Genomic DNA, 9,521 nt, shown 5'->3' on the forward strand with positions numbered 1-9,521 from the left:
CTTATTTGTATCTCCAACTTCTACAATTTATAAAATTCTTTTACATTCATTCTCAGAAGTACTTGGTTATTCAAAGTTGAGCAAAATGAGACTCAGACTGTAACTTGATCAACGTCAGAGTTAATACATAATGGGACATGTATGAGTGCTTTAAAAATATATAAAAATGTGCTTATGAATGCAGGAAATATTATTAGATTCCCCAAACTGTGATTCTTGGATTTATGGGTGAACATCTTGTGGGAAAATACCAGCATTTATATAAACTTGTTCTTTTTAGCATCAGAAAGGCATATGACTCATACCTAGAGGTCTGAGTGGGGTGTATCGTTACTCCAAGATCCACTTAATTCAGATTCCCTATTTAGGCCTGATGGGTTCAAAATAGTCAGTAAAACTAATTTCCATGATTTCTCCCTTTCCCTGACCTGAGCCACAGAACCAATGTTTTAGTTTCAGCTTTACAGAGCAGGTAACAGCCTACTTAACTAAAAATGGGTTACATCCTCCTTGCAAAATACTTTGTGTTGAGTGGTTGAGGCTGTTTTCTTTTAAGGGCCAGTGCTGAGTTGAAAGTGCCAGGGACTTTGAAGCCCAACACACCTGAGTGTGAAGCCCAGCTCTCACTTCGGGCTTTATTGGAACTAACATTTATTTGGTGCTTGCCAAGTACACTTGTACTGCATTATTTCAGTACTACTACTTGCAAGGTAGGCATTATTACTTTCCCTTATTTATAACAAAAAAATTGGAGTTAGTAAGATAAATTAAAAACTAGCAAAATCACAAACTTAAGGAAGTAGGGCTGAGATTTATTCTAGAACCTAAAACCTTAACTGCTGCTATGCCTGGCAGCTGCTTCATGTTAATTAGCCCTCTGATCTACGATTTCTCACCTATGAAACAATAGTAACAAGATAATTTTGAGAAAGCTTTTTGGGAATTAAATAGTGTACATATCTGGCAGGCACGTAGTAGGAATTTCAAACATGGTCACTTCCTACCTGCCTTTACCAGCATATAGCAGGGGCTGGCTAAAAGTTTGAAAGCCTGTTGTATTGTTCTGCCATTAAAGTAAGCTGTTCCTTGGCCCCTCAGGGCTTGGGGTGAGTGTGCTAGTTTGAAAGGATGTATGGCCCCTAGAAAAGCCATGCTTTAATCCTAATCCTATTTTGTAAAGGCAGCCGTTTCTTCTAGTTCCTATTCAGCACTGTATGTTTGAAACCTTAATTAGATCATCTCCCTGGAGATGTGATTCAATCAAGAGTGGTTATTAAACTGGATTAGGTGGAGATATGTCTCCACCCATTCCAGGTGGGTCTTGACTACTTAACTGGGAACCTACAAAAGAGGAAACATTTTGGAGAAAGCTGGAGATTCGGAGAGCAAAGAAGAATGACAGAGTCACGAGAAAGCCACAACAGAGAATGCCACAGAACCATGAAGCAGTCCACAAGCCGGCAAACTGGAGATGAAGAAGGAAAACGCCTCCCAGGGAGCTGGAGAGGAAGCTAGCAGATGACACCATGTTCGCCCTGTGCCCTTCCAGCCAAGAGAGCAACCCTGACCACGTTTGCCATGTGCCTTTCCACTTGAGAGAGAAGCCCCGGACTTCATCGGCCTTCTTGAATCAAGGCATGTTTCCCTGGATGCCTTAGTTTGGACATTTCTGTAGACTTGTTTTAATTGGGATATTTTCTCAGCCTTAGAACTGTAAACTAGTAACTTATTAAATTCCCCTTTTTAAAAGCCATTCTGTTTCTGATATTTTGCATTCTGGCAGCTAGCAAACTAGAACAGTGGGCTATAGGTATGGCCTAGACCCCAGATGGCTCTATTGCAAGAATTAGAGAAACCCAGCCACAACAACTCAAGAAAATCTGGTTTTATTTTGTAAATACTTAAAAAGACCACTCCTGTGCCCAGCTCTTTGTCCTCCTCTGTTCATCGGCCCCACTTCCTCTTCAAGACCTTTTGTTTCTGCCCCCCAAAACTGGAGGTCACTCACTCGAGTTCCTGGATTCCCTGAAAGGGAGTCTGGCATAGTTCTTTGCGGCCAGCAGAATCTCTGTACCCCAATTCCAAATTCCTAGGATGAAGTCCAATGACGTGGACAGGAATCAGGTTACCTAGCACAAATGTGGACAAGAGCAGGAAGACATTGACAGTACAACCTTAAGTACAGGCATGGGTTGAGATACTCAGCTATCCACATGGTAGATAAAAGCTAGAAATAATAACAATGTCACAGTGATTACTAAGCTCCTCTGGAATAGTGCTTGTCTTTCCCCACGGGATCTAGCACCATGCTGGGCACGGAGTAGGGGCTCTTTAAATACTGCATAGCCTGGATTGGATGTTTGCTATTTTGGACAGAGCATTGTAGAATGTAAAGAGCAAAGGGCCTGAGAAAGCTAGAATAACTTTATTTCTAACACTTACTAGCTTTATGGCTTCGAACACTTAGTTTAAATCTCTGAGCTCAGATGGTGATGATACCAGTACCTTCCTGCAGAGTTAAAGATTAGCGGTATCCTTAAATTCCTAGTGCATAGAACTAATAGAGGGTTCTTAGGAGGTAGTGGTAATTTTTACTTTGTCTTCCTCCCCAAGTTTCCAATCATCTAAGAAATTGAGACAAAAGATTGACTGAGAATCTGGGCTGACTTCGTGGGCATCCAATTAGTAATCATGTAGGGCCCCAGCTTCAAATTAATGCTCTGCCATCACCCTTGCAAAATTTTTGGTAATTTTATCTTTGAATTTGCATTTTGTGAGTGAAGTTGGATGGGACAGTACAGTCGGTGTGCCTGGGAGTCTTGGCTCACACAAGGTCCTGCTTCCCTGCAACAGGATCTCTGCTGCCCATGGCTGTCACCCAGCCTCTCCCCTCTACCCACAAGGTGCCTGCTGCTGCCCTCTGCCCCCAGTGCAGGCCTGGCACAGGTGGAAAAGCTGGAGCCAAGAGAGCAAAGACCTGCAGACTGCCGCCAGAAGCAGGTCCTGCTGAGTCAGAGTTCTTCTGGGTACTGGAAGCACCAGCACCCAGAGCCTACAGTAGGGCTTTTTTTTTTTTTTTTGTCTTTGAGAACCTCTTTTTGGAAGTAGGACTAATTGGATTAAGTCACTCCTGGAGGGAGAGGGTGGGGCAAGTGAAAGGAAGAAGAGGACATCTGGAGTTTCTGAGAGGCGGGATGTTGGTCCAAATTCCCTCTTCTCTGGGCCAAGGCAGGAACAAGGAAGAAACAGGCTCAGCCTTGGCACAGTCTTTCAATAAAGGCCAAGTGTCATTTTATTTGTGGTGATGCTATTGCTGTTGGAATGCAGCATTAGCGCCTTTCTCTAAATCACTCCTGTGGAGCCCTCCCACGTACCTCCTTAGCTCCTGAAATATTTTTATATGGAAGCTCTTTTGGCAGTTTTTGATTTTCTTTTCTTTTTTTTTTTTTTTTTAATGTACTGTTCTTGCCTGACCTAGTTCTCAGAGGTGCTTTAGGGGAGAAGAGAAGGAAAAAATTGGTCTTATTTATGCTCCTAGGAGAGGCGCCTGGCACTTCCTCCTCCAGGGTGATCTTTTTATTTTACCACATTTTCAAACAGCCTCCCTTTGAAAGAGAGGCAGAGAAATGCTCCTAAAGGTCCCAGACTAATTGGAAGCAGCTTCCTAGGAGCTTAGCTATCTGTATAGGTGTTAGAGCTTCGAGGAAGTGGAAAAGGAGAGAAAAGAGCCTTAAATAATTATTTTGCCTTTTTCAGAGGGGAGGGTTCTAATTTCAAATTTCCTCAACACTGGTCCCATGCATAACTCCTGGAAAGTCTAACTCTTGGTCTCTGAGGGTTATTTTCAGAGGGTAGGTTAAATAAGCAGTGGGAGATGAGTCACTCTCTTGAAGAGTTTTATTTCAGAGAAGGCACAGGGAGTTAGAGCTGCCTGATGAGGAGAAAAGCTGGGGTAAGGAGGTGGCAAAGTTTGCAGAGCATCAGAGCATGTTGCCTGTGGCCGTAAATCCTGCAGACCCCATAGTTTCTAACCAGCCTCCCAGCCTTGGGCCAGTCACTGCCTCCCCACCATCCAGGTGGAACTGCCAATCATACCACATTCCTGTCTAAACCCTTCAACAAACACACAGTAAGGAAATATAATGGGGGGAGAGATCTTCATGATACCTGCAGAAAATGTAAATACTCAGCATCATAAACTTAAGAAATAGTCCAAACCTACATGAAAAAAACTCTAGTACTCTACTGTGGGGCATAAAAGAAGATTTAATAAACATGGAAAAATATCTGTTTCCCTATGGGAAGACTCAAAAGCATAAAGACGTCAATTCTGTGCCCCAGAGAAATTATTTTGAAATTCCAATGGTTTTGGATTTTTTTTTTAATTGGTGTCTTAACCAAATTATTTTTTAAAATTTTAGGATAAAATTGTAAGAACTTTAAGAAAAAAAAATCTGGCAAGGAAGAGAAATGAAAGGGCTTCCCCTACCAATTTAAACCTGGATTATGAATATACAAAAATTAAATCAGTGTTGTTCTTGCCCCAGGATAGACAGAAAGGGAGGGAAAAGTCAAAAAAACACAAGTACATAAAAATAATCTCATATAAAAGAAAATTTAAAAAAAATGATGCATGAAGATTGAACTATTCATATTCAGTAAATGATGTCAGAAAAATTTCTGAGCTGTTTGGTAGAAAACAGCAGCTTGACTGCTTTCAAGCACTAGACCGACAAGGCTGATAGATTCAGCTAGTAAAGAGACAACCAATTCTTTTTTGATTCAAATAGTTCAGTACTTGACAAAAGTGAAAGGAAGAGTTGCCAAAGGTGTCAACTCCCTACAGCCTTGTGCAGGTCAACACTGAAACAAAAGGTTTCGATAGCTTGTTGAAAAGCCAGCACAGCCTGCAGCTAAGCAGGTTCATGGCCTCCAGCTGTACCCTTGGGGTGGGTGGGGGTGGGGGTGGGGGTGAGGTACAGGCACAAAGCCCTCATCAGAACCCAGGAGGTGAGAAGCTGTCTCATGACTGCCTCCGTGGCAGACAGGGCAGCGAGTGAGAAATGGCCAGGTGGCAACTCCTCCGGAGCCTCCCACTCTGTCCAGTTCTGGGAGAATCACGATGCGTTCTGTCTAGACTCAGAGCAGCGAGTCCTGCCTCCATCACCTTCGTGGATGCAAGCAGGGTTATGGGTGCCACCCGCACACCCTGCAGTTACCTCTTAACTTCTCCAGGATAAATCTCACATGGTTTCAAGATTTAAAGGGAAAAGAATAGAAAACAGCCCCATAAAGGCACTAGAGGAAAATATAAGGCAATATACGTTTAATATTGAGCAGGGGTGTTCTCTCTAAGCATCCAACCAAATGTAGAAAAATAAAAGAAAACCAAAACAGATCAACCTGATTACATAAAACTGAAAAAACTTTATAGATCAAAGAATTTTAAGCACTAATAGTATGCTAAAATTTCCATTGTTATACAGTTTTTTTATTTCCTTAGAATATCTGATTTTCTTTTCTTTTTAGGCTGTCTACATTTATGTTCATTTTTAAAAAATTGTTTCATTATATGAGATACTTTGTGAAGTCTTCTCTTTTGCAAAATAATCTCTGGAAGAAATCTCTAGTCAGAATACAGACTGGGCATGAGTCATGGGACTGCCTTTAATGCTCTCCCAGGTAGAATCCCCTGTTTCCAGGATCCCAGGTCTTCCTCCTCTTTGGATTGTTTTCATGGAGTGCATCTGCAGATAACTTCCTAAGAAAGGGTGTGTGAAAAGCTCACGTATCTGAGTCCTTATAGGTTCACATCCAGCTTCGTTTTACCCCTCCCTTCATCACACACACACGCACACACACACACATTTAATTGATAGATTTTTTTTTTAGTATAGGTTTTAAATAAATTTCTCTTATAATTTTTTTTTAGTATAGGTTTTAAATACATTTCTCACTCGCTGCCCTGTCTGTCATGGAGGCAGTCATGAGACAGCTTCTCACCTCCTGGGTTCTGATGAGGGCTTTGCGCCTGCACCTCACCCCCACCCCCACCCCCACCCATCCCAAGGGTACAAAATGAAGCATTGCTTCATTTTCTTCTAAATTCCAGTACACTCTTGAAATCTCTATTGTCAGTTTCCTTTATATATTCCATTATATATGACCTACTTTTGTTTGTAATTCCTGTAATCTTTTCTTTGCTGTTTTAAAATTTCACAGCCATCATATGGTAAGAATGTCCATTTTTGTATGCTGTTATGTTTAAAAAAAATTTAAAAATTTAAAAAAAGAAAAAGAAAAAAATGCTAGTTTATTTTTAATTTTTAAAATGTTATGGTAAATGTGTATTTTTGAACCCTTGAAAATAAAGCTTTTTGTGTCTGTTTATGAAAAAAAAATTTTCACAGCCATATACTTAACTTTGCGAGTTTTACCATTTATTGTGTTTGGTTCTTGATAAGCCCTTTGCTGATCCATGGCCTTCAGTGCTGCAAAAATTTCTCATTTCTTTGATAATTTCTCCTATCTATTTCCTCATCTCTCTTTTTAGAAATCCACTTGGTTGGTAAAGGCATCTCTTCTTTTTTTTTCTTATATTTTTGGTCTCTTTGTCTTTTTGTTCTACTTTCTAGGGCATTTTCTAATCATTTCTAATAGAATATAATCATTCTATTCTAACTGTTTTTGCTGATTAAATAAAAATGTTGACAATTATATTGAAATTTTTAAAAATCTCTTTTCTTGTTCTCTAAGTCTCTTTCCTATTATCACAGTGGTTCTCTATCTTGGCTGTTCACTACAACTACCTGGGGAGCCTTTGAAAAACCCTGATACCCAGACCACACCCCAGACCAACCAAATCAGGATCTTTGAGGATAAGACCTAGTAATTAATATTTTTTAATGCTCTCCAGTTGACACCAATCTTTATTCCAGTTTGAGAACTACTGTATTACCCTGTCCCTATTTCAGACTGGCAATTTTTTCAATATTATATATGTATATTTACTATACATGTATAGAATATATATTGAAGTACAATTCCTGCCTTATAGATAACAGGTATCATTCTCAAGCTACAGACTCAAGCACTTTATTTTATCCTAATGCAACTTAATTTCTATTTCCAGCTCCTGTTCTTGCCAATGGAAGAAATCCCACGTTAGTCAACTCAGTTTTATTTCAGTTCTGGGTTTAGACATTGTTTTGTTTTGCTAAAGCTGCTGGAATGCAATATACCAGAAATGGAATGGTTTTCAAAGGAAATTTATTAAGTTGCAAGTTTACAGTTCTAAGGCTATAAAAATGTCCAAACTAAGGCATCCAGATAAAGATAACTTGACTCCAAAAAAAAGGCCAATAGGACCAGAACATCTGTCAGCTGGGAAGGCACATGGCTGGCATCTATTGGGGACTTTGGCTTCTCATTTCAAACAGCTTCCCAGGGATATTTTCTTTCTTTATCTCTCAACATCTCTGCCTGGGTCAGCTCTGAAGCTTTTTCTAAAATGGGTCCCTCTTAAAGGACTCTAGTATGTGACCTACCTTGAATGGCTGGAGACACATCTCCATGGAAACAGCTTAGTAAAAAAGATCCCACCCAATAATATTGAATGAGGATTAAAGAACATGGCTTTTCTGGGGTATACCATAGTTTCAAACCAGCACAGATATGCAATATCTTTTGAGTCTCTCTGAAGTCACTTATTTGGGAGAGGCGATAAATGTGCTTCATCATTATTTTTAAACCAAAACAACTGCTGAGTAAATTATTAACTATTGAAATGAATTAGGGTCAGTGACACTTTGTTTTTCCTTTTAGTGTTCTTTATGGAGGCCAGAAACGGGATGTCACACTATTCATAAATTAACACATATTCTGCCTTTTCTCAAAGTTATCCATATATTTGTCTCATCCCACCGTAGATTGTATTTTTTGCTCTCTCAAAGGGAGGAGTTGCAGGTAATATCTGCACTATGATAGCAATGTCTGAAAATGATAGCCATTTTTAAAATTTTGAATTCTGGGTGTTTTGGTCTAGATGTAAGGACAGGTATTCATAGGCTGGTCTGGGCATAAAGTAAATATGATAAAATATGTTTATAGTCAAACACACACACACACATACACATACTTGTATCTTTCTCTCCCTCCTCCCCCATCCCAAGCATTTTCTCTGTGCGCACACATGTGCATGTGCAGTTTTAACATCTCTCTCTCTCTCTCCCCCTTTCACACACATGCACACTCTTTCTTCCTTGACCTGTGCCACATTGCCACAGTGCTTCTCCATTATCTGAGAGATGGCGTGCTGTCATGGCTGCACGATTGCTCCCTAAGAAAGGGCCAAGAGAAGTTAACACCCCCACCCCGCCCACCACCCCTGATCCCAGGGCAGATGATGAGGTTGTCCTTGGCAAGGCTGGAAACCAACCCCAGCTCTCTGCCTTTCCCTCCAGTGATTCAGGCAGCTTTCATATTGATAGCACATTTTGAGAACAGTAAGGATAAGGTGCCTTAACATGATGGGAAGATGTACGGGCTCTGAATATACAATTTTTCATCCACATGAGGCATTCTTCAAGCTGATTTATGGATTAAGCCCCAGCCCACTGTGGCCAGAGCTAGACTGTCTAAGTACATCTTATGCGGGAATTCTTCCTTTTCTCTCCCCTCCTACTCCTCCCACATGAGTGCCCCACCAGGCAACCTCGGTGAACAACCTGATGTGTACTCTCCGTGTTTTTCTCCATGTTCATACAACCACACACACATATGCATATGTATGTGGTTGTTTCACATGTATGGATCATGTGGCATAATTCTCTTTACCTTCGTTATTCTTATTCAACAAAATTTCACAGGAATAGTTCCAAGATAAGTAGTCTAGTTGTAATTCATTCTTCTTAATGGCTATGCCCAAGACTCAGTGGTGTTCTGGAGCCAGCTAATATTTAATAATTAGCTCTCTTTCATTATATTTAATAATGAACTCTTGCAGTTCATTATTAAATTTTGTGAGCTCATTATTAAACCACAGATAGTTTGAAATCAGCCATGGTGGGAGAATTTCTACCACAGAATTGGCAAACACTACAAATTAGGGCCTTCACTGTTTTTTTTCAGAGAGCCAGTTTAGCAGCGCACTACCGTATAATCACCTTTGACTGGTTGTTCATTTTATTTCTCTTTCTTTTTATTTTCTGTTTTTCCCTCCACTATGAACAAAACTGTAATAAAACAAAGAAGATTTGAGCAGTGCTCTACCACAGAGGGTTGGCCAGCAGCCCCAAAGTCCTTCTGTGTCTAGGCGGGGCAGGATAAGAGGGGAGCACTGGGCAGCATTCTCCACCGCAGCCGCCATGTTTCCCTGCACGGCACAAATGAGCAAGGCCATGCTGTCTAATTGTTTGAGAATGCCCTGTGCGGACACTTCCTACCAGGGTCTCCCATGGTGTTGGTCTCTCTCCTCACGTTCCATTTCACGGCCTCCTCCTTTGGAGTCTTTCCTGCCTGGT

The sequence above is a fragment of the Tamandua tetradactyla genome, chromosome 8, assembly GCF_023851605.1.
Source record: "Tamandua tetradactyla isolate mTamTet1 chromosome 8, mTamTet1.pri, whole genome shotgun sequence".
Classification (NCBI taxonomy): Eukaryota; Metazoa; Chordata; class Mammalia; order Pilosa; family Myrmecophagidae; genus Tamandua; species Tamandua tetradactyla.